This window comes from Vombatus ursinus, unplaced genomic scaffold (assembly GCF_900497805.2).
Source record: "Vombatus ursinus unplaced genomic scaffold, bare-nosed wombat genome assembly UNPS02011767.1, whole genome shotgun sequence".
In the NCBI taxonomy this organism is placed as follows: domain Eukaryota; kingdom Metazoa; phylum Chordata; class Mammalia; order Diprotodontia; family Vombatidae; genus Vombatus; species Vombatus ursinus.
In genome coordinates, this window is record NW_020951545.1 from 5,123,872 (window position 1) to 5,151,212 (window position 27,341).

Consider the following 27,341-nt stretch of genomic DNA (forward strand, 5'->3'; position numbering starts at 1 on the left):
AAAAGGAATAACATTTGTTATTCATTTTAGAAAAAATTTCCATCAAATATGGTTAAATAAAAAGTCTGACTTCATAATGATTTTGTATTGAAAAAAAAAAGCAAACTTCTCTTATACTATGTCTCTCATATAGATATAAGAATAGAGATTGGACCTCTGATTCCACTGTAAATTTCACAGGAAATTCCCAGATGAGAAAACACCCTCTACCAATGCAGGCTGGAACTTTCTTTGTAATTTAGAGTTTTAGAGAGTCATCTAGAGCACAGAGAGGTTAAGTCACTTGCCCAGGATCACACAGTCAGTAGGTAGAACTAAATGTGTCAGAGGTATGGACAAACAGTGACCAAAATAATGCCGGTTTGGTTATTTGACTGAATAGCTGTCCACCCAATCCAGTTTCTCTGATTGTCCTTTTCACAGATTTGACCAATTGTTTGACTGAGTTGACTGTTTTGTTTTTTCAAGGCAGTCGGGGTTAAGTGACCTGCCCAGGGTCACACAGCCCGTAAGTGTCTGAGGCCAGATTTGAACTTACAAAAATAAGTCGTCCTGGCCCCAGCACTCTACCTACTGCACCACTAACAGTGGCAGGATCCAAGTCCTTAGGCTGCTAATTGGCCTGTGCCCTGGTTCCCACGGTCAATGGCAAAATTGAATTGTAGCAAGTGAGAGGGCCAGGACTCCGTGGGCTGCAAGGCCAAGGTCCTGGTAGAAGATATGTGTGTGTAAGAGGAGGGGGGGAACAGATGAGCCCTCTTTAGCCCATAGTTCCTATTGCACTGTTAGATATAAAATAAACATGGTATTTGACCTTGAAAAATACTTGAAGTTTACTTATGGAAGTGTGTATCAGAAGGGCTGCAGTTTGTGAGTTATTGTGAAGTGGTGCAGTTTTCAGTGTTCTCTTGCTGTATCTTAGAATGAACCTTGCATAAGTAAACCTGAAATTCTAGTTATGCTCAAATCATCCCCTAATATATCAATTGTGTTGGAACAAATTCATGTTTTCAAAACAAGCATTACATCAGAACTGACTGTAGTTCTTCTTTGTGTAGCATCTGTTATAGCACCATTGACTTTTGGGTGCTTTCCAGATGTTTTTTTTCTAGAGTTACTGCTGGTGATAATGACAGTGATGGAAGGTGAATAAAAATCTTTTTGAACCAACCAAATTTCTGTTATTTGGAACAGATATCTTGACCTGCAAGTCTAGAAAAACTGATCAATTTGGGAACTTGAAGAGTTTATTGATTCTTATTAGATTATAAGATCCATGAGGGCAGGGATCATGTCTTATTTAATCTTCTCAATCAGCTAGAACAGTGGTCTGCACATAATATTTGCTTAGTAAATGTATGTTGAATTGAATTAAATTGGCCAAGACCAGATCAAACTGTTACATATAGTGAACCAAAAAGCCATTCACTCTATTACTGTTAAATCTCTGAAAGACAAGGTAAAGATGATATTGTCACACTTGGCTTTATCCTAAAAAATAATTCTTAATATTAGCCATTTTTCCTTTATTTCCTTTCTTGTCATCAACTCTGTGGCTTTATCTCAGTACCTTATACCATTGATGAATTGTAACTATCGGTTTCATGCTCAGATGTATCCTGTCTGACTTTTATTCATCAAATGAGAGGAATCCACACAGTTCATGGCTTGGCTTTCATTTTTAAATCCTATGAAACTCTCTTTTCAAAAGTAGGATCACTGAAGACGAGCTTTATGAAAAGATCATTCTATTTCTCAACAGCAATAGTCTGGCTCCCTTTCTTTGCATTATATTTCCTTTATCTTGATAATCTAATCTTATCTAGAAGAATGAGTTAAGGCTTCTTCTTTTTTTTTGTCCTACAGTTGCTTTCAAATATCCAAATGCTCCATTACATTTCCTCCCAATGCATTTCACAGAAAACATGCTTTCTTTTATATTTTAGCAAAAAAAAGGGGGGGGGGGGGGGAGAGGGAGAGAAGGGGCACTGACTAACTCATCACTATGTCCGATCTTACAATATAATCAAGTAAGATAAAATATTTTTATTAGTTTTGTTCATTTTAGTTTTTTTTTGTTCTCCTATTGATCCAAATGTAGGGCAGCCCTATACTTTTCAGTCATATATTAAAAAAGAATCTAAACAACTCTCACAATGACCTTTAAAAACAGTCATAAAACCTTGGAGCTTGCTGTAGGCATGGCACAATATCAGTGTAATATTCAGATAAAGAAAAAAAAATTAACAAATGTGATGGCATTTTTTGTGTATGTCTATGGAGGAAGAGGAGGAGGAATGTTTTACATATATACATATATGTACATATATACACACATACAACACATATATGTAGGTATACATGTATGCCTACACAAATGTGGTGTTCTAAATAGCTTTGCAGTTTTAAGCTTTAAAAACCATTTTAAGCTTTAATAGCTATCAAATAACTATTTTAAGCTTTAATAGCTATTTAACAGCTATTATGCATGCTAAGTGGTTAAAAAATGCATAGATACGATATTAAAGAGTGGCAGTATCCAAGGCCTCAGGTTGCTGTTAGGCCTATGCCCTGGTTCCCATAGGGGATGGCAATGCTGAGTTGCTGTGGGTAAGGGGGCAAGATTGGGTGGGCTGCAACGACAAAGTCCTGGTGGAAAGGACAGAGGGGATAGGGGCAGATCAGCCCTCTTTAGCCCACAGCTCTTACTGCACTGGTAGATATATAATAAATGTGGCATTTTACCTTGAAAAAAGACTTGAAGTTTACTTGTGGAAGTGTGTGTCAGAAGGGTTGTAGCTTTTGAGTTATTGTGAAGTGGTGCAGTCTGTGTGTGTGTGTGTGTGTGTGTGTGTGTGTATGTGTGTATGTAATCAGTTACAAAACCAAGGAATCATTTTACAGAAAGAGTGCCTGGAAAAGAAAAGATTCTTCTCTCCTCATGTTTCTATCGAATAAGAGTAAGCTGAGTTGTGGGTACATAAGATCGTTAACTTACAGCTAGAAGGGACGTTGGACACCATCTAGTCCAACCCACTCATTTTACAAATAAGGAACTTAAGTTCCAGGGAGGTTATGACTTGTCCAAAGTCATATAAGAAACGGGTATCACTGGTAGGATTCGAACCCAGGCCTATAGTCCACATGACCAACAAAATGGAAGATTGACCTTTTCTCTGATTCTCATGATAATCTCTCAAAATTCTCCAAAACAGAAATTATGCATCAAAGATAAAGTAATTTCAGCTGTTTTGAGGGTCTGACATCAAGAACCAAAAGAAGGTAAAAACTCTGTGAACTAATGAATAACTTAAGCTCACTCCTCTTCTATAACCCAAAATCATCCCAATAGCTAAACTGACCTACAGGCTTGCAACAGAATGTAAAACTGATGCATCCCTGACTCTCCCCTCCTTCTTTTCAATACCTGGAGATCCAAACCCTAAGTTAAAAGAAATTTGCTGAGGCCTTGATAGCAGAGCCATAGTAGTATCCTGTGCTGCATCAAAGCTCTGGAGGAGAGCAGGGAACAGGGGTATGACATATGTTCAGATTATAATAGAGCTCAGCTCTACACCCTGATTCCACCTCCCCCTGGAGATCCAAACTCTGAAAGGCAGAAATTTGCCCTGGCTGCCACCAATATGGCAGAGCTCTATGCTACTAGGTCAAAGAATAAAGGGACAGAGGGAAAGGGGCAAGGTACTATGTGAGGGGTGCTGTGTAATGGGACAGGATACTGGGTGGGGGGTGTTGGGTTGGACTTTACTAAGCCTGAGGGAAAGAGCCCAGTATCCACTGGGGTAAGTTCTGTCTCTCCAAAAGACAGTTGGGACAGAAACCTTGGCTGGAGAACTGTGAATTGCCCAGTCTGAAAGGTGACTGAGAGGCTTTCAGATTTAGCCCCCAGGGGAATCATCATCAGGAGGCAGAGGAAAAGAAAGTGACCAATAGGGGGAAATAAGAGGAAAAAAAGAAAGAAATTATCAGAGCTCTTAAAAGGAAGAACACTCAAAAACCCTGAGCATAAGAAGGTAAACCAACAGAGAAGACATTAAGAGCAGAGGAAAATATCGCCTCCATCTCTAATAATAATACCCATCTCTAATAAACAAGTTTAGAATCTATGAATAAATACCATAAAACAAAGGAAAATGATTCAACACTTGATAAGGCAGAGGATCTGTGGATTCTGAGAACAACATGAAACCGCAATACTTTGTTCTGAGTGACTTAAAAGAGAATGAGAATTGTGAGAGCAGAATGTATGGCCTGTGCAGCAGAAATAATTAGCAGAATAGAAAAACTGGAATCTGCAGAGGCAAGTCTCACCACCTGATTGAAGATTCCTGATTGAGAATGTAAGAACAAGGAAGTGAAAGATAATCTGAACCCGTTCTCTCTAATTTCAGATCCAGAAGTCCTTTCATTATGTCACATTGCCTTCATTATCACAAATTGTAAAGATTTCTTCAGAGGAAGTCCACTCAGTCAAAGCACTAATTTTATTGAAAGTGGAGTTCTGTTAGATAAACATTTTCTTTACCCTCCAGGTCAGTCCCACTAAGAACCATGGGAATGCTATCATGTTACTTAGCTAAAAGCAGCATTCAAATAAAAAAAAAATGAAGACAAAGACAGTTCTAATACTAAGGAGTCAAAGAAATTAAAAGGGAAGATAGAGGAATATTTATCATTTTTATAAACTTACTTAGAGGCCTGAAAGCCAGAGAAGTATTTGTCATATACCAATGAACTGCGGCCTCAAAAACCACAGAAATATACATTCTTGGCACTTCTCCTTATTTTTTTTTGCTTTACTATAACATAGCCAAACTCAATGATAGAGGATGCTAAGAATTATAGCCCCCACTATCTTTCCATGTAACATCATTCCTGAAGCCCAGATTCCTCTGACAAAATTTCCCTTATCTCCCCGAAGAAAAAGGTCTGAGTGAACTGCTGAATATATTTTTAAATGCTTTTGGTTATGTCATCTTAAAATTAGATCCCTCAACAAAGGAGATATACTGCAGACATTTATTTACGGAATAGTAGTTTTCCTTTGAAAAGCTCAAGGCATTTCTCTGCAGACATTTGCAAAGACAGATGTAAACTTATTCTGTAATTTCATGAATGCTTTCTTATTCTTTCACTCGGTGCCACCATTATTATACAGAACCATTTTTCTATTACATTTCTCTTCTGTATTGATACTTTGAAAAACTTTCCCTGCCAATTCCTCCTTGATATTCCACAGTCCAAGATCACTTATCTTCTGCTTGATGTTTGCACCTCTATTTCTAATGTTTTCAGTTCTCTGGTTTCAATGCTAACTAAATAAAATTTTATGTGCTTCAAAGGTGAATGACTAGAATCAAGAGAAGGAACTGCTAGGCATTTTCACAATACGGGACTGCACATTCCATACCAATTGACTTTTAAAGGATATCATTAAATATTTAATCAAAAAAGAAGATAGGACGGTCACATGGTTAGAGCACATGTTGGACGGCCTATGTATTCTACCGGTATGCTCACAATATCAAAAGAAAGCAAGAAAAGCTCCTGGTATCTTGGGTGGACCTCCAATGGCAAATTTATGGTAAAACAAGGACAAGAGTCATAGAGTAGGAGGAGCAGGCATAGATGGACTATCACCTGCATTGTTTGAGAGAATATCCAAATTGGTCCTAGAGCTATATGAGTTCAAGTTGTCTGTCAGACAATAAGCGCTTATTAAGTATCTACCATGCGCCAGGCATTGTGCTAAGTGCTGGGGAATAAAAAGAAAGGCAAAAGACAGAACTGACTCTCATGGAGCTCACAATCTAATGGGGGAGGCAACATGAAAACAAGAATGTACAAATAGCTAGGTGGAGTAGTAGAGAGAGCATTGGACTTGGAGTCATGAAGACTCATCTCCCTGTGCTCAGACACTAACGAGCTGTATGACCCAGGCAGGTCACTGAACCCTGCTTCTCCTGGAGAAGGAAATGGCAGACCACTCCAGGATCTTTGCCAAGAAAACCCCAAATGGAATCACAAAGAGTCAGACACGACTGAAATGACTGAACAACATGTACAAACAAGATATAGATGGGTTAAATTGGAGAGAATCAATAGAGGAAAGCAGGAGTGTGCTGGTAAATCTTTAACAACTGGCTCCATGACATAATTTTATGTTTAATCTGCATCATTAACATCTTCTCCATCACTTTCCATTCTAGATTCTAGATAGTCGACAAAACAATAAATCAAGCCCCGATTTGTAGTGTTTTCCAATTTCCGAGGGATAAACATTTACACTTAAAATTTAACAATTCTCTCTCTCAAGATCTGGCTCCAGCACCCAGCTATATATAAGCTATATTACCTTCTAGGTAATACTAGTATTAAGGAGGACCAGAGATGGCTTCTTATAGAAAGCAGAATTTTGGCTGGGACTCGAAAGAAGCCAGGAAGGCACAAAATGTAGATGAGAAAGGCGAGTACTCCAGACGTGAGGTTAGTTTCGATGTACTGAAGATTACATAGAGGGGAGTCGGAGAGAGTAAGAAGTACAAACAGATTTTTTAAGAGAAATAGGAGAGGGGGTGGGGCCAAGATGGCAGAATGAAAGCAGTGACTTGCCTGAGCTCTCCCCCAAACTCCTCCAAATACCTATAAAAAATGGCTCTAAACAAATTATAAAGCAGCAGAACCCACAAAAAGACAGAGTGAAACAAATTTCCAGCCAAAGACAGCTTGGATGGTTGATCAGAAAGGTATAGCGCGCCAGACTGGGAGAGGAACCCAGTGTGGCGTAGGCACGCAGGCTGCATCGAACCTGGAGCAGGCCTCAGAGGACTGAATCGTGGGCAGCTGTGGCGGTTTCCAGACTTCTCAACCCACGAACACCAAAGACAATTTGGAAGGTCAGTGGGAAAAGTCTGTGACTTTGGTGAGAGAGAAGCTAGGTCTCAGCCGCAAGCGCGGCTGTGGCTGCCTGCTTAGCTTCTGGCCCAAAGACTGAGGGGGAATCGAGTGGCTAATCAGAGGGGGATTGCAGGAATTTCTCTGCTGGTGCACGATTTTCTTGCTTTGCCCATGCTTGGATCTGGGTCACAGTTCTGGGTGGTGGTCTTGCGGGCAAGAAGGAGTGCTAGTGTGGTGGAGCTTATAGTGGCTGTGGAGAAGAAACCCTCCTCACAGTTCCAAGATAGAAAAGAGTGCTCATAGACCAGAGCACAGGCCAGGAAAGGAGTAAACACCTCGCCCTTGATCATACCACCTTGGAAGAACTGAAAATTTACATGTCCCTAGAAGTATTTCTGAAAACAGCTGCACAAAACCCCTGAAGCTTGGGACAATACATTCCCCACACTGGAAACAGACTCCTACCTTAACAAAGAGCTTATAACTCAAGTAATTCGCTGGGATCATGAGCAAACAGCGCAAAAAGTCAGACTATATAATCTTACTTTGGTGACAAAGAAGATCAAAACATACAACCAGAAGAAGACAATGAAGCCAAAGCTCCTACATCCAAAGCCTCCAAGAAAAATATGAATTGGTCCCAGGCCATGGAAGAGGTCAAAAAGGATTTTGAGAAGCAAGTAAGAGAAGTAGAGGAAAAACTGAGAGTGATGCTAAAGGAGACCCAAAAAAATACTGAAGAAAATAACACCTTAAAAAATAGCCTAACCCAAATGGCAAAAGAGATCTAAAAAGCCAATGAGGAGAAGAATGCCCTAAAAAGCAAAATTGGCCAAAGGGAAAAGGAAGTCCAAAAGCTTACTGAAGAAAATACTTCCTTCAAAACTAGAATGGAGAAATTGGAAGCTAGCAACAATTTGAGAAATCAAGGCACTGTAACACTAATCAAAAGGAATGAAAAAATAGAAGAGAATGTGAAATATCTCATTGGAAAAACAACTGACCTGGAAAATAGATCCAGGAGAGAGAATTTAAAAATTATGGACTATCTGAAAGCCATGATTAAAAAAAGAGCCTAGATATCATCTTTCAAGAAATTATCAAGGAAAACTGCCCTGATATTTTAGAACCAGAGGGCAAAATAGAAACTGAAAGAATCCACCAATCACCTCCTGAAAGAGATCCCCAAAAGAAAACTCCTAGGAATATTGTAGCCAAATTCCAGAATTCCCAGGTCAAGGAGAAAATATTGCAAGCAGCCAGAAGGAAACAATTCAAGTATTGTGGAAACACAATCAGGATAACACAAGATTTAGCAGCTTCTACGTTAAGGGTCCAGAGGGCAATGGAGTATGATATTCTGGAGGGCAAAGGAGTTAGGACTACAACCTAGAATCACCTACGCAGCAAAACTGAGTATAATCCTTCAGGGTAAAAAATGGTCATTCAATGAAATAGGGGACTTTCAAGCATTCCTGTGGAAAAGACCAGAGCTGAATAGAAAAATTGACTTTCAAATTCAAGACTCAAGTAAAACATGGAAGAGGTAAACAGAAAAGAGAAATCATAAGAGACTTATTAAGGTTGAACTGTTTACATTTCTGCAGGGAAAGATGATATTTGTAACTCATGAGTCCTTTGTCAGTATTAGGATAGTGGGGAGGGAAAAAATTATATGTATCGATAGATAGATAGATAGATAGATAGATAGATAGAGGGCACAGGGTGAATTGAAGATGAAGGGGTGATATCTGGAAAATAAAATCAAGGGGTGAGAGAGGATTATAGTGGGAGAAGGAGAAAGGAAGAAGTAGAATGGGGTAAATTATCTCACATGAAACAGACAAGACAAGGCTTTTTACAGTAGAGGGGAAATGGAGGAAGGTGAGGGGGAATGAGTGAATCTTATTCCCCTTGGATTTGGCTTAAGGAGGAAATAACATACACAATGGGGTATGGAAATCTATCTTACCTTATAGGACAATAAAGGGGGAAGGGGACAAGAGAGCAGGGGTTGATAGAGGGGAGGGCAGATTAAGGGAGGGGATAATCAAAAGCAAACACTTCTGAGGAGGGACAGGGTCAAAAGAGAGAATAGAATAAATGAGGGGTAGGATAGGATGAAGGGAAATATACTTAGTTTTTCCCTTTGTTTAGGTTTGCTGCTATCCAACTACTCATTAGCTAATGCTAATTAAACCTTTATCTTCCAGCTTTGCCTGGAATAAATACATCAGGATTTATTGGCCTCCAGTCAAACAGACCAAACTGGGAGGAATTACTCTCCAAGAAGGTTTTAGGACCTCTGGTTTGAGGAATTCCCCAACCAACAGCTGTACCCCTTCTCAAAATAATGTTTTGAAATACACAGAATTACAAAGGAAACTAATTATATTGAAATAGTTATAATTTTTTTTTAAGTTTGTGATATAGTTTATGGACTCACTGAAATCTCTGGAGTCTATGGACTCTGGGTTAAGGAGCCTTATCTTAGAGCTAAGATATTACAGCCCGAAAAACAAAGAGAAATAGATCCAGAAACAGAACCATCACAAGGTTTATTGGCAAAGTAAAGGTTAATTTCTATCTGTAGGTATTATGCAAAGGTGGCTCTCCAACACGTTTGCCTTTAAAACAATCTTAGGCCCAGCCTCACTATAGGCTACAGTCAACACATTCTGGGGCATCAAGGGAATGCATGTCTTCTGTTCTGTTGCAAGCTGCTGGGAAGGAGGAATCAGGCTGCATGTATTCTATTTGATAATGTTAATTGTGATGATAAATTACAAAGACTTGTGATAATTGTTCCTAAAACCTGCTATTATATATTCGACACCAGTAAGATTTATATTACTAGGTTAATCTGGTGAAAACTGAAGCAATAATTTTATTCTTAATGCCTAAGCATCAAAGTCTTTACTGGAAAATTATATTTTGAGACTGTTCCACGTCAGCCCTAATTTGGCTGGATTGAACATATTGGAGAAGTAGCTAAAGTAACCACTTAGGTGTTTGGTTACTGCAAAGACATACGCGTACATAAACTATGTGCAGCAGGACAAGAAAGCATTGGATTAGGAATCAGAAGACCTGGATTTGTCACTCCTGATTATCTATAGGCAAAATGGGTCTAATGTTACTTTTATTACCTACTTCTCATAAGGTCATTGTGAGGAATGAATAAGGAAATGTATGTTTAAGTACTTTGGAACTATAAAATGCAATAAAATATAAACTATTAAAGAGAAAGAGAAGCTATAATTAGCCTTTCATCTGCTTCTTCTTTTTTTTTTTTGAAAGGGGGGGTGTCCTGGACCTGTGAGTTCATTGCTAAAGGGAGCTCACATTGTGGAAATTCTCTCTATCAATGCAGCTTGACAACTACTCTGCAACTTTAGTGTTATAGAGCTATTTGGGCCACTGTGAAGTAAAGTGACTTGTACTTGATGGCTAGAATATGCCAGAATATGCCAGGATGTGAATCTGAATGTCATAACCAGGTTTTCTCAATTCCTAGGCAAGATCCCTACACACAAGGCCATGCTACTTCTCTTTGCCTGATTATAATTTTAATTAGATCATCAGGTTGATTTTCTCATGCCATTTAATTTAAGACTTTTATCGCTATAAATTATTATATTATGAGAGGCAGCATAAAAAGCAGATACAGAGTTGGGATGAAGACTGGCCTGGAAGTTAAGAAGTCTCAGGTTCAAGATCTGGTCCTGCTGCACACTGACTGTACAACCCTGGGCACATTGTTGAATCTACCTAGTATCTCAATGCCCTGGCAGCTAAGACTCTAAAGTTGCAGAGAACATACTATAACTGGTAGAATACATTCTTTACCAGGAGCTCCCTACATGGATGAAATCACAGCTTCAGTCAAAAACCTTTTTTATCTGTCCTGGGCATGTCGGTGCACATAGGAATGTTGGAGAACACTACGGTCATAATCTCTCCCATTGTCACTAAACAAGGCTCTGGGTAGCACTTGGAGAATGCAAAACATTCACTGTCCCTCTGTAATGCTGGGTTAACAGTGGACATTTCTGAACCCTCAGAGTGCTGCTGTGCAGTGTCTTCCATGGCATCTTAGTCAGGAGCATAGTGGATCCTGGGTGCCTCCAAATGGGACATTTCCCCAAATGTCTTAGTATAGTTATGGCCCTGAGTGAAGTTCTCTGATTCAGCTGGGGTGGAATTTACTTAAGTTGCTACATCTTTGTGCCACATAACTATGATTTCAGCTGATTCCCTAGCTAAGAGGAAAATAAACAGTGAGCCAACTAAGAAAAATGCCAAATAAAAGCACTGAACATATGGGCATGATAATATAATTGTATATCCTAAGTTCTGAGTTTCAGGTGATCTGCATCCAAATATTTGCCCAATCGTTATCATTTAAAACCACCCAGAGAAGTAGCATTAGCTAATTCTATGTCTCTTTAGATACTAGACTTGTTGGAAATGTGTGTCTTAAATTCATCATCTGTAAAATGGGAATAATAATATCCATGCTATCTAACACAGAGGTTAGATCAATAAATGAGAGTATAACATTTCTTGGGAAAGAATAAGGTGATGAACATATGAAGCTTTAAAAAGATAATTGGGAAAAGGATAGTTGAAAATAAACAAAATCATTTCCTGGATTCAAGAAATGATGAGTAAAAAGTAAATAGGAACATAATTCAAATGGTTTGATTTTTAATAGCTTGGGACATTTTAGAATAGAGCTAGAATGAGCACAAGGGAAATGGGGCTGAGTCCCAGACACTGACATCCCAAGGTGGGGAGCAATTCCTCCTTAAGCGTAGCTCTCTTCCTTCCCCATTCACCACTGTCAGACTGGTCCATTGGAATCCTCTACCAGATATCTATGGTCTCTTCCCTAATGGGACCTTTCCAGGAGGATGTGGCAGACTACCCCTTTCTGTTTAGGCCACTTGACCTAGGTACCCTCACCACCCAAGTTAACCAGGATCAGTGAGTGGGGTGGATTAGCTGCTAAGGTGACTTGCTGATTGCTGCAATACCCTCCTATTCCCAAAGCACTATACTCCTCTGTCTTCCCTCTAAAATCTTCTTCTGTTGTGGTACAGTGGAAAGATGGTTGACTTTAGAGTCAGAGGACTTGAGTTTGAAATCTAGCTCTCCTATTTATTGCTCTGTGACTTGGGCACATTCCAGTCCACTTTGCAGTTTCCTCATTTATAAAAGGAAACCCTTTAAGGTCCCTTGTAGCTTTAAATCTATGATCTTATGATCGGAGATTTCCTCTTCTCATCTTCCTTCCTTCTTCTGAAGCTCACTGAAACCTGATTTTCTCCTGAAGACACTTTGTTACCTCTTGGCACCCTCTCCAAGGCATGTCAATCCTCTCAAATACGAAAAGTCATGAGGAGGAAGCAACATACTCTTCACTCCCACTGTCCCTTTCAGACAATCTGTCTGCCTTTTCACTCAGTGATCAGCAAGCATTTATTTAGCACTTACTATGTGCTGGGTACTTTTCCAGGCTCTGGGGATGTAAGTGCAGAGAATGTAAACAATCCACTGAAAGCTAATTTTGTGTCACCAATATGGTGAGCTGCTCTACCCTACCCCTGAGCTGACACCACCAGGATGCTTAAGTAGGGGTGAATCAGCCTAAGAATGCCTTCGAGCAGGTCAAAGTTTCTGTGCCAATAGGGTCAGGCTTACGAGGGGCTGCTACACTTCCAAACTGGACAAAATAGGAAGAGCCAGATTAAAACAAAACAAAACAAGAGGAGAAAGAGGAGGAGGAAAAAGGAGGAGAAGAAAAAAAAGGAGAAAGAGAAGGTCTCAGAAAATCCCCTCCCTTTCTCATTATCTGTAAGTATATTTCTTTTCTCACTATTCTGTGGTCACTATAATTTTCTCACTGTAGGTTTATGACTACGTGGAACTATTTTTTTTGCCCCTCTCAGAAGTTAAGGACATTAAAGATTAAATAAGGTATCATTTGCAAAATTTGCAGATATATTATGAAATGCCCTCATAAAAGTAACAATCACTTGAAAAGATATTTTTCCCAAAGCCTTCTGAAATGGTGCAGTGACTGCAGAGAATTTTCCACAGCTTGTTTTACTTTCTAGAACACAAAAATTAGTGGATTGGCATTTTGGCATCTAAAACATTGATATCAATAGTGGGACTTCAAAAGCCAAAGGCTCAGTGTTTTGACCTCTTGACTTGGGCTTTGACATTCACTTGCTGTGGGACTATGCATGAATGATTCAAATTTTCTCTGATTTTGGTCTTAAGGCAGTATTAAGCATACCTTTCCTTGTTGAAATACTCAAAAGGGATTCCAGTAAAAAGAAAAAAAACAGACAACAAATTTTTATTGAATACCTAACATATGTACGACACATGTAAAAAATAAATGTCACATGTATATAAAAAAGAGACCTGCTCCATGCCCTTAGGGCTCTCACAAGCTAGATGTTCAAACAAGTCATGGAGGCCTTCTTATACCTTCTTTCCCAATAGGTACTCTCTGACAGGTACTCTTTGGTCTCGTGACACTGGCTGTTCCACGAATAAGACACTGCATCTCTTCTCTCCAGGCATTCTCTTTGTCCCCCAGGTCTAGAACACTCTTCCTCCTCAACCCTGACTACTGACTTCCTTGACTTCTTTTAAATCCCAACGAAAATCTCACATTCTACAGGAAGCCTCTCCTAGCTCCTCTTAATTGTAATACCTTCTCTCTATTAATTATTTCCTATTTATCCTGTATAATTTTCTTTCTATATATTTGTTTCCATGCTGTCTCCCCTATTAGATTGTAAGCTCCTTGAGGGCAGGGACTTTCTTTTGCCTCTTTTTGTACCCCCAGCATTTAATAAATGTTGATTGATTAAAGTGCCAAATGAGTGGTTTGGACAATTATAACTTATAGGAGCTAAAGATCACTTAGTCCACTAAAGTCTACTTATGGTAGAATGATGGGGGAAGCCTTCACAGAAGAGTTGAGACTTGAGCTGGCCCTTAAAAATAAGCAGCATGAAGAAAAGTAATGAGTATATTGAAAAGTATTATTGCGGTGGGAGGTACAAAGACACGAAAAATCACATGGTGTGTTGAAGGACAGTGAGCTCTGTCTAGACTATGTAGAGCAGATGAGAACAAGAAAGAGAGAAAAGAGGAGAGAGAGAGAGAGAGAGAGACAGAGAGAGAGAGAGAGAGAGAGAGAGAGAGAGAGAGAGAGAGAGAGAGAGAGAGAGAGAGAGATGGCAGAATAACAGAAGGAGGCAAAAGGAAGTAAGATAAAATTATATTTTTGAGTACCTCGAATGCCAAGGTGTCTGGACTTAATTCTGTCATCAAAAGGGAGCTGTTGAATGTTTTTTAATGGGGAGCAACATTGTGAAAGCTGCTTTGTTTTTAATCAGTTCTGTGATTTCATTGGTTAAGGAACCTTGCACAATAGCTCTAAGACTTAGACTCTTAAAGAGTTGCTTGGGGCCCAGAGAGGTTAAGTGATTTGACATAATCAGTATGTGTCAAAGATGACACTTAACCCAAGTTTTTGCAACCCCATGATGGATTTGTTTTTTAGGCAAAGTTTTAATTGTGCCTCAGCTGTGTGACTTTGGACAAATAATTTGATCTTCCTCAGTCTCAGTTTCCTTATGTGTAAATTAGAAAAAAGTAATTGCTTTGTTATGCTTCGTAAACCTTAAATAGCTATATAAATGTTAGTTATTATTATTTTATAATGTTACAAATCTTGCTACTCTTATCTTTCAAGAGTAGCTTAAATTCTTCCTCGTTATCTTCTTTTCCCCTCCTCCCTTCTCTAGTCCAAGCTTAATGACCTATCTTCAATCCTTAGAAATTTAGCCACATCTCTTTCCAAAGCAGGATTAGGGAGGGAAAGGGAGAAGGACCCTCACACAGCAGCTGCCTGTAAGCTACCACATTCATCATCAGACTTGGTGTCCCTGTACTGGATGCAGCTCAAGTCTAAGCCTTGATCTATTACCCATTGTAACTACTTGGCCACCATAACATGAATAGCAGCTAAAAGGTAATGAAGGATCAATTGATACAGATGATGGTGTCAAGGCTAGCTAAGCAGGCAATGTCCTAACAACAGGCTGGCGGCTAACTGGCACGTTAACAACCTGTACACCTTGTCACAGGACCTATGTGGTCATCGCTTTACACACAGGTCTAGCTTCTCATCTTACTTCTCCTGCTTCAGTATAGTGTCAGTCCTGGACGAATCAAGGCTCTCTATGGTTATAGAGAGTTCCCGGTCAAAATTGTTCCACTCCAGCCACCTAGCACCCTGGAAACAGAATTGTTCTTCTGATAATTCCTCATCTAGGGAAGGTGTTAAATGTAAGCCACCAAAAAGTTGTTTGTGATATTTTTGTACCTTTACTAGTTTCTCTGAACAAGGAAAGTGATTGAGAATTTCTAAATCAAAGACGTCTCATTCAAACTCCTCCAACCCCTTGAGAATTTCCAAAAATGTTCATTTCCATTCCCTCCATGAAACATTCCACAATAAAAAGATATAATGCTAGTCTAGTACTCTGGCTAGTGAGGCACTGTTAAACAGAGGCCAGAGAGATTGGCAATCTTTGTCAATCCATCTCTTTTACCCACTCTCAGGTTTTGCCCAAGGTTCATTGCTCTCTGGATGCCTATCTTCTCAATATGGGAACTTAGGCTCCCCAGTGCTCCACCTCTATCTCCATTCCAGAATTCTGAGAAACACTTCTATTTTTACTTCCAATCTCTGGAGGCATCTTCTTCAAAGAGGGGGGCACAATAAAAAGGGTACCCAGAGTATAAACATGAATCAGATATGGAGTAGCAGTTTTATTCACACATAGAAAGGGAATGATAAACAATAAGGGCTCATGGAATGATTATAATGATTCAAAAGGCTAATATACAAGCCTCATTGGAACCTTTGCAACTAAGCTGCTCAATAGCTATTTCACATTTCACTTTCTCCTGATCAATGCCGAGATGGCTCTTTCTTTCTGGTGGTTTCTTTCTGTGTGAGCAACTCCTTCTCTGGCAGTCTGCTACTGCCTCTGTTGTCCTGTAGCTGGTCCATTGCCCAGAAAGGGGATAATATGTCATGACTTGTGGGATCTCACAAAGCCTTGTGCTGAAGGAAAGAAGACACAAACAAGAAATGGCCTCATATCAGACCCATGCTTTTCCTAGGAGGTTATACGCTCATGGAGCTAATCCAGTAGTGCAAAGGCACTTCGAAACTAGCAGGAAGATGAAGGGATGGCAATTTCTCCTTTAGTATAAAGTACCAGTTCAGCTAACAGTAATAAAGTGTCATAGCGTGTATGAAGCAGTCAGAGCATAGCTGCATTTCCTCTGCAATTGGGAAGGAGAGAAAGGTCCCCCCAGCATGAATCCCTAAGTGGATGCTACACTAGTCTTCCTGGGTACTCTCCTGACAGTATTTTAGGCTTTGGCTTCTTGGACCCAAGATGTGAGGTTAGATTCCTAGAAAGGCCTCACTGGAAAGTGGAGAACAGGTAATGAGATCCAAAGAAAAAGAAAATAAATGAGGTTTAACTGGCCTTGATGATTAAAAAATAAGATTTGAAATCAAGGCTCCCCTTCTCAAAGTAGAGATGTTAAAATAAAAAAAAATTCTGATTTATTTTATTTGAAGTTGAACCTTTGGTTTTATTAAAGGGAATTAATGGTTAATGATTATAAAGTACTAAGAAATAGGCATAAATACCATCATGTTTTGGCTGATTAAAAATCTCTGAATTTTTCTTTGAAAAAAAAAACCTAGTAATTTAAACCTATAGTAAATAAAATGAAACAAACCACAAATCCTTGACTTCTAAGTTAAGGCACTCAGGGCTAATGTTTTCCTGATTTACTGGAACTAAACTGTATTGAAGAGTCATGTATCTCGGTTGATTGGGTTCAGTAAAGATTTGTGTTATCTAATCTCAGCTAGGCCCTCACTGCCACAAGGCAATCCTGCTATTATTTCCTAATCAACCATTACATTTTCAGACTTTGTTTTCCAACTTTTCACTTCATTCCCAAATCCTTGGCACATTCCATCTGCTTTATTGCAGCCTTCCATCTCATCAGAGGACCACATCTCATTTTTTACTAAGAAAATAGATGCCTCTTCATCTCAAAACTCTTTGACATCATCCTCCATTGTATCTTCCTCTACTCCAGTCTCTGATACAGATGTGATCCTTCTCAACAAGGCCAAAAGCTTGTGATCCTTGATCACACTCCCTCCCATCTCTTCCAGAAGATTTCACTCTCACAATCATTCCCTCTCTGTCTTTAGTCTTCCATCTATCTATTGGCTACTGCCTTGATGACTGCAAACATGCTCCCATCTTTCCTATACTTAAAAGCCATCGTTGCCCTGACTTTTGACCTTATCATTCAATTAAAATGGCTTTCTACAAAGTTACATCTTTTACTTGCCAAACCCAAAGGCCTTTTTTTCAGTTATTCTTCTTGACACCCTTGACCACCCTTTCCTCCTGGATACTCTCTCCTATTTTGTTTTTTGTAACACTGTTATTTTCCTTTTCAAGACATTTTTAAGCATCCTTGATGAATCATCATTCAGGTCCCACCCTCTAAAAATGGATGTATCCCAAGGTTGCATCCTGGACTCCCTTTTCTTCTCTCATTATATTTTGTATCTCATTTGTACCCATGGGATCCATTATCACCTCTATGCAGGTAATCCTAAATCTTTGTATCTAGCTCTAGCCTCTCTCCTGAACTCCAATTATGTATTCACAAATACCTTCTTGACATTTCCCACTAGATGTCCCACAGACATCACTAACTCAAAATGTTCAAGACAGATCTTGTCATCTCCCCCCAAAAACACTCTCTTCCACCATTATCCTTCTAGTTAGTCATCCGGGTTCTCAATCTTAGATTTATCCTCAACTACTCATCGTCTCTCACTCTTCAATGCGCTCAGCTACCATGGCTTATCAATTTGCCTCCAAATTATCACACTTGTCCCCTTTTCTTAAGTGGCCACACCCTAGTGCAGGCCCTCATTACTTCTCTCCTGGACAATTTACATAGATTCCTAATTGTTCTCCCTGCCTTGTGTTTCTTCCCTCTCGAATCCACCCTCCACATAGCTATCAAAATTATATATATATATATATATATACACATATATATGTATATATGTGTATACAACACAGTGAAAGCTATGCTTTAGGAATATATAATATAATAAATGTAATACATGATGTTTATATTATATTTATATAATTATATGTTTGTCATATTAATATATGCTATTACATATTTGTATTATATTATATAATGTTTGGTGTAATATGTAATATATTCCTATATTATCATATATCATAAATATTATAATACCTTATATAATATATATTCCTAAAGCACCGTTTTCACTATCTTGTTACTCTCCTGCTCAAAAAAGTTCTGGTGGCCTCTATGATAAAATGCAGTTTTTATTGCATTGCATCTAAGGCTCTCCAACAGCTAGCTCTAGCCCATTTTGACTTATTACATACTACTCTCCTTCATATAATCACTGTTCCAGCCAAACTGGCTTACTTGTTCCTCATCTATGACATCCCATTTTCCAATTCCTTTTTATAACTTGCATAAAATTGCACAAAATGCATAAAAATGCATAAAATTCAGTCCCTCTTGATCTCCACTAAACTTCCTTTAAAGCTCAGCTCAAATTCTACCTTCAATATGGCACCTTTCCTGATTACCCCAGTCTCTAGTGTCTCGTTAGGAAAAAATATTTTGTATCCACTTTGCATCTGTAACCCAGGACATGGGCATCCCATCTCATCCCAACCCCCAAAACAAAAAGACCACAGATTCACACGGACTGGGTATAATCCTGGAGGCTATAGTTTTACTCTGGGGAAATATTTGAAATAAATTTAGATACAGTTTGAGTCTAACTTTGTCAAAAATGTGGTAACAACATCTCCAAATTCCACATAAGAACTCAGTGAAAAATATGGGAATTAGATATGGGATAGCCTGTATTTCCCCCACTGAAAAAACTGCTTAAGATGCAAAGCACCCACAAGAGTCCATGAACAAGTATAGAAACATAGAAGGATTTAAATAGCCTATTACACTCTCAAGATAAAGACAATAAAAACAACCATTAGACAAATATTCCTTATGTATCTCATTCCTGTACTAGTGAAGCAAATCACGATAAATAACCGAGTTGGCAAGGTCCGGACTTCTTATTCCAATGACTCTCTTTCCTCCCTCCATGCTATGGAATGTGTTGGGGGAGTTCTCAGTCTGGAGTCCTCGAGACCCAAGAGAGAATTTCATCCACCAGGTGGATCCGTTGACTAGAGGTCAAATAATTTGATTAGCCAAACTGAAAATAAAAATGTTTATTGGCATGCTAAGAAGACTGCTTGTTGATAGTAGCTTTGGATTCACCTTTGTAGGGTACATATTTTGATTTTTATCAAAATTATTTTAAGGCTTGCTCAAAGTACACAGGAAATCTTCAGCAGTCTGTGGCAACCAAAGATTGATAAGTAAAGCATTTCATAGAAGAGAGAGGGATAAAGAAAAGGGGAGAATTGGTCAAATGAAAAGTGAGGTTTCCTGAAGAATATGTGCCATTCAGCTAGCAGGGTTCATTGATGGAATAAGGAAACAACATATCGTGTTCAAGTGTGAAAAAGAAGAGGTATCAAAATAGTTTTACAATTATTAAAGACGTGCATTTTAATCTAGAACAGGAAGGCGGAGTTAACCATTCAGACAAAGCTATAAATGTCTCTTATCCAAAGATAACAGTTTTTACACCAGGTGATGAGACCATCTTCTTTACCATGACCTTACATAGTGTGTTATATTCTATTGCTCAATCACATTGCACGACTACCATAGTTCAGCTTCATGGTGACATTCTGTTAGTCATCCTCCTTCTTCTCCAAAAAAAAAATACTGCTAAGGAACAGCCACACTATAGGAGGCCAGTATGTGAAGAGTACAAGAACTCTAACTTTGGGGTACTTTCTAACTTGTATACAGAGTCTATTCTCAGGAACTTTAGTGTCTGAATTTTGCTCATAAAAAAAAAAGAGAATAACAGGAAGAAAATTATCGGAAACTGAAGGCCCAGGATCATCCCCTCTGAGGCTCATACTTTTGGGCCACTAAGCTGTACATAAGGATCCCTGCCAGCACCTATTAACTTAGAAAATCATATGTGTGTGTGTATGTGTGTGTGTGTGTACATATAAACATTAACATTATGTTTTATTGTATTTTTATTTTGTTAAATATTTTTCAATTACATTTTAATCTGGTTCAGGCCACACTGATTTAACACCTTTGATCTACAGCATTGCAGAAATGTCTTTGAGGAAACAATAAGACCTGGGAAAGACCTTAATTTAAAAAGGTCAGGGAAACGCACTGCATCCTGGGCCATCACCAGTCATCTTGACTCTTGTCTTGCTACTGGACTGGGATGACTCTGGAGGACAGAGTGAGGCTGATGACTTTGCACATCCAATTCATTCGCAAGTGAAGACATAACCCTCATGATGTCATCTCTTTGAGAATAAAGGATGAACAAGCACAAGTGACTTCAAAAGACTGATAATGAAATGTACCTCTCATCACTTGGCAAAGATAATATATGAAAGATTCACAACAGGCCATGAATTCTGAGACATGGCCAATGTATTCATTTGTTTTTGCTGGATTTCATAGATTTGTTGTGGGGAATAGAAGGGAGGAAGATTAGTGTTTGGGAATAAACATGACTACCAAAGTATCAATAAAACTTTTTTAATGCATAGAAAAATAACAAAAAATGCAGAAAGGGACACAAACAGAGCCATTTTGTTACCACCTTTTAAAACTGAAAATTATATATAATACACATTCATATATATAATATGCATATACATGTATATATATATATATATGTGTGTGTTTTGTACACACATCTTTGCCACATAATATTCCTAATCTTTTTTGTAACACAGCAATTGACACATCAACTCTAACTCTGTGGAGCTCTGCTTGTTGGGTGATCGTGAAAGAAAATGACAGATACTATTCTCTTCATCATACTAGAGGAGTTCAAGGTTTCTTTTCATCATACTAGAGGAGTTCAAGGTTCTCTGTCTTCATTGTCCATCAAACATTCTAATGTATAGATCATCACAGGCATTCTGTGGGGGTGAATATGTTTGCTTAGTCAGAGCTATGCAGATGCCACTAAAATGGATGTAAGCTGCTTCAGGTTTTTTATTTCTATTCTTTATCCAAGCTGTTTCTCTGACAAATTTTGTAATCAAGGTAAAGATTCCGATACTTCTTCAGGCTTTAAGCCATAGACATGTGCTGTTTCTTTGGGGGAAGTATTTGTTGCACATAACTATGGGAGCTCAGAAGATTTATGTTTGAAACCTGACTCTGCCTTACCTGTGTGACCTTGGGAGAGTCACTTGGTCTCTCTAGATCTCGGTTTCCTGAGCTTTAAAATGAAGGATTGGAAAGAATGATCTCCAACGTCTCTTCCAGTTCTAAATCTTATGCACTCATTTTACTGAGGCTCAATTCTAATCCAATTACTTTAAATGTCTTTTATAATTACTTTGGTTTTTCTGAGAGCTCCAGGGTGGCACGTTCCAACAAAATATAACTGTCTCCAAAAAGCAAGTGTGTGAGGTGACATGTCCCCCACCCTCTTCTGAGTATACATGTTTCAGTCAAGGTGCTAAAACGATGACTGGTGGAGCCATAAGTAGTTCTGGGGAGATTTGCTTTCTTAGTTAATTCCTGGCACAGCTTCACAAACACTTTGATTTTAGCATTGCTTCAGGTATATATCTCCTTGGAGATGTTGTCACAGACTAGCTTTATTCTGATGTCTTGCAATGTACTCAGCACAAGAGGTTTCTTTTTGAAATCAGCAAACACAAAACAACCAGAGGCCTGATAATCTTTTACATTCTCTTGAAGTTGCCAAAACAAAAACCCCCCTTCCTCATTTATACATGCTGGAATCCTTTGTATCCTTCTTAATAGGAGAGAAAGTGATGCTTGTAGATTTGCAAAAGGAACGTGATTAGATGGCAAATGCAGGGATTTTCTGAGTGACTCTCTCTTTATCTCTCTCTCACAAAGAAACTAGACAGCCTTCAGTATTTTCCACACAAGAGGTACCTGAATGACTAAGAGAAACAGTGCAAACCCTAAGTACCTGCTGCATTGTATGTCTACCTGCCTTGAAGTACTCAGGATGAATTCATTTCTGGACATTTTCAGATTTCTTTTGTTTAACTGCAATTCCCCTTCATCCCATATAAAATACAGAATGCCTTTGCCATTGAAATGTGGGCCTTGACATCTTCCACAGATGCTGGAGGCATAGGAATCATTATAGAATGTTCACAAATGATGCCCATTTGTTGCCAGTCCATGGTACAAAGAATGAAAAATTAATCTGGGCCTTACTTAGGTTGAGAGATGAAAGAAGAGATGGTTTTGTTTTTAGCTTCAGGACCAGTACAAAGCAGTTCCAAAAATTTATTTCTGTGAATATTTTGAAAACACACGGACTAATTTGGGTCAATTGTTCTGTGACCCAAATACAAAATGCACATCATAATTGCAATGTAGTGTGACTAGAATGAAAAATGAGGCTTTAAAAAAAAAAAGGTCTGCTATTTTTTCCCTGATAGATTTAGTTTATGTTGAATTCTTTAGGTTGCATTAGGAGCAGATTACTGGCTGTGTGACCTTGGGCAAGTCCCATAAACTCTTAGAGAACTCTAATAAGCACTCTAAAACTATAAATTGCAGAAAAGATGCCAACCTCTACTGGTACTTGGAATTTCCTCATCTGAAAGTTACCTATACCTAGGTGTAGATGGGGTGGGGTGAACAGAAAAAAATGTGAAACAGGCATGAAACATGCAATGTTTCTAACTTTCTGTATCAGCACATCCCATACCAAACTGACTATTTTTTAAATCAAAAAACCTGTTTTTCCTTTTGGTTTTACTTTTTGTCACCACTTGCACACATCAATTAGAAATAATTTTTTGTCTTTGTTGTTGTTTTTGTTGTTCAGACATTTCAGTCGTGTCCAACTCTTCTTGAACCCATTTGCGATTTTATTGGCAAAGATACTGGAGTGATTTGCAATTTCCTTCTCCAGCTCATTTTATAGATGAGAAACTGAGGCAAGCAGGGTTAAGCCTAAGGTCACATAGCTAGTAAGTGTTTGAGGTCAATTTTGAAATCCCAAAGATGAATCTTCCTTACTCCAGGCCCAACACTCTATCTACTGTACCACTTTGCTGCCCTAACAACTAGTTATCAAGGATAATTACTTAAAATAGTAAGCTAACAGCTTCCTATCTTCTATACCCTTGGTGAGCTATTCTGGGCCTGCTTTTCCACCTTGCTTCCCTCTCGTCATACCTTCTCTCCACCTAACTGGGTGTTAGGTTGTATCCTGACATCTCAATTCCTTACTATATTTTGTCGATGAGGATATTTTGAGCTGTTTCCCCCAGGCATGTTTTGAGCTCCTTGACTTGAGTACAACAAATATCCAGATAGGCCATCTCTGTTAGCTTCTGCCTCTTCAATACCTCCCTCATCTATCCCCTCCATCTCTACTACCACTGCCACCATTTTGCCTTCTTTTTAGGCAGTGTCCCAAACCAGCTCATCTTCATCCCCTTCCTGCTCTGTTTCTGAGCTTTTGGACATCATCACTGACACCTACTCCACCTCCTCAATGCTCTCTTTTGTGTGTTGTCTTACATTAGAATGTAAGCTCCTTGAGAGCATGAACTGTCATTCTTTCTCACTGTTATTTGTATTCCCAGTGCTTAGCACAGTGCCTGGCATTGAGTAAGCCCTTAATAAATGTTTATTGCCTCCCTACCACCCCAGTTTCAGGTTTCAAACCTATGCACTTGGTCCGGCGTAATAGCCTCCTAATCCGTTTCCCTGCCTTAACTTTCTCCCCTATATGAAAATGCATATACATACATATGAAAAATATATATGAAAACATATATGTGTGTGTGTGTATGTGGTTTAAAACAACTGACAAGCCTCCCCTGAAAGTAGCATAGGAAATTCTCAGAATAATTAGGGGAATGACAACTGCAACATGTCCAGAATAACAGTGGACATGTATTCATAGTTTCACGTTCACATAACTTCACCCTTCACCCAGTCTTAAATGGGACAGTAAACAGTGCACCCTGGTAGTATGCTGTTATGTATTGGTATAGGGCAAGAGTCCTGGTGGAGGTGAAATTTCTCTATCCTTCTTATCTCCCAGAAACTCTACAAGGAGCTTTCCTACAAAGATATACCTCCTCTGTATCTCTTAGTCATTTGGGTCACAGTGTTTCCCAAATGTTTAAGGAAAGGATTCTACTTTTTCCAGAGAAAGATTCACACCTTCAAACCGATGCTTCAATTCTGACCCTAAATGACAAAAGCAGAATGTTACCATTGCCCACTGGGTTTTCAGCGTCCTTCATTAAAGTAATTGGTTATCCAGCTTTAATTCCTAAAGGATAAGCATACACAGCTCAGGAATCACTCTAAAAAGGGAAATTAATTGGTTCCATTGTTACCTCTTTCACCGGAGGACAAAAACATTTAAGTGCATTTTAGTGCAGGGTTTGTGTTAACACTCATCATGGAACTACTATGATCCTAGAACATATCACCTTTCTGGTCAAAAAATTGTGGCTCCCTATTTCCTCTATGTTAAGACACAAATTCCTTGGCTTCTTTCAAGGCTCTTCTCAGGTGTCATGTTCTATGATAATTCTTTCCTGATATCCCTAGTTATTATGCTCTCTCTCTCCTCAAATTATATTTAATTTTTTTTTTGATTAGTAAAGATCTATTTCATGTCCTTTACACTACCTCTCCCCCATTGGGGAAAAAAATCCTTATAAGGCATATTCATAGTCAAGCAAAACAAATTCCCACATTGGCCATGTCTAACAAATATATGTCTTATTCTTACTCATCACCTTTCTTTTAGGAGATGAATAGCATGTTTCATCATCAGACCTCCGGAAATGTGGTTGACCACTGTGAATCACAGTTCTTAAGTTTTTCAAAGTTATCTTTACAATATTGTTGCTGTTATTGCGTAAATTTCTTGTTTTTACTTATATAAATTTTGTAACCCACTCCACTGTCTTAACATAGGCTCAGAGAAATGAGGAAAACCAAAGTCCTGAACAAAGAAAGACAGCAATCTTTTTTATCTATCATTTATTTTTGCCAGAGAAAAGCACTCAGCTTGGGGCATAGCCCCGGCTCACAGCCCTGGTATCAGGGAGGAGGAAGCCTGATTCAGCCCTTGATTTCTACATTCCTTAAGTCAGAAACTTGGGATATTGGCACAGTGGCTGAATCATTATTCATATCCCTGGATGACAGCCCATGCTTCTAAGGACACAGCTAGCTTGGATGAGAGGCACAGCATCACTTGGACAAAAGGTAACACAAGAATGGAGCAGGCAGAGGAAGTGACGTGAGCCAGTTTTATGAGGGGTGTTCAGGGAAAATGAACACGGGACAGTCTGCTGAGGTCATGGATGGAATTAGGCACTCAACATGGGTTCTAATAGGATAGTTACCTGGGTTAAACAGAATCAGACTTTGGGAACTTGGGGGTAGGTCAAGATTCAGGATTGGTGCTGACACACTGAAAGAAACATAGGAAGAAATTAGTGGCTAGTGTAGATGAAGACTCAGTAAGAGGGGAAAAACAATGGTCCTTCAGTCATCTTTTACCCTTTGCTAATAGACATTTATGAGGTTTTGGGTTTCCAAGTCGGTGAATCTCCTACTCTCCTTTTGAGCTTTTGGCTCTTCCCCTGCCTTCATCATCATCTAGCAGGTGACTACTGGGAAGACTTTAAGACCACCATCCTCCAGAGCTACTCCTCCTGCTAACTCGCCCAAGTTTATTTCTGTAGGGTCAAGGCCAGGGTCTCTCTTATTGGGGAGTAACCATTTGCTGATTTTTCAGGACAACAAGTGATGGCCTGGGATGATCTTGGTGTCTTCAGTGTCTGAAACTCTAAGCACCTCACAACTTCAGCTCAGTTTTACTGAGACATGGTCACTGCACATGCTACTGCTTCTTGGAGCCACAGGTGAGGGTTGTGTGAAAGGTGATACCAAAGTTGGATGAGCAGCCTTGAAAAGGGCTGGTCCTTCTGGAACAACCCATACACCCCTTGGTGAATCCTTGGTATGATGTGAGGAAAGACCTTATGAAGAAGACATATGAATGCTTCACCTCCTTTCCTCTCAGGGACCCTGAGGAAGTTAGGGAAATTCTGGGCTGCTAAAAAACTGACAATGATTGAGTTTGGGAACTCTTCAATATGGTAAGCCACTTGCACCAAAGGGTTGCTGCTAATGAGACAGAGGAACTCCTCAAGGACCACTTAACCTACAATAATTTGTTTGGAAAAATCAGTATATACCATATAATCATTTTCCCAAGAAATCTATCAAGCAATCAACCAATGAGCATTTAACAAGCTCCTTTCTGTTGTAGGTACTGTGTTAGATGCTAGGGACACAATGACAAAAAAAAATTAAACAATCCCTTCTCTGACGAAACTTCCATACTCTCAGGGAGACAACAGCATGCATCTCTCTCTCTCTCTCTCTCTCTCTCTCTCTCTCCCTATCTGTATATATGTATGTGTGTATATGTCAATATATATGTATATGCATACATATACACAGAGTAAGTACAAAACAAATACAAGGTAGTTAGGGAGGGAGAACATTAGTATTTGAGGAATGGCCGTCAAGAAAGACTTGGTGGAGAAGGTGGTACTTGAGCTGTGTCCCCTCCAACAAGGAGACCAATCCAGCAATCATGAGTTCACTAAATATCCTATCTTTGTACACTCAGAAAAGACAATCTTTGTTACATATTTCATATATATTGTTATTTCTGGGTTGGTAGACGTCATATCGGATTTTAGTCTTGATTGTTAATGGTTCTGAGGAAATCCCCAAAATGGTTCATTCTGTAACAGCTCTCATGGAGCTTAGATGAGTAATAGTTTCTATCCTGTGAGCTAGAATCAAAATGATACACATAAGTCACTCCGTGTTCCCCTGTTGTGCCTAGTATATACAGGCCTGAAATACATAGGCTGACCCTCAGTGTATATACTATTGTTTTTTGTGAATAAAATTAAGGAATTATTTTCATTCATGTCATGTAACACCTCTGCATGAAGAAGAGATAGCCTCTAATATCAGTAATGAAACCAGAGCAATCACTAGCTATTTTAAACCCCTGTTTGTATCATTGCAAAGAACAG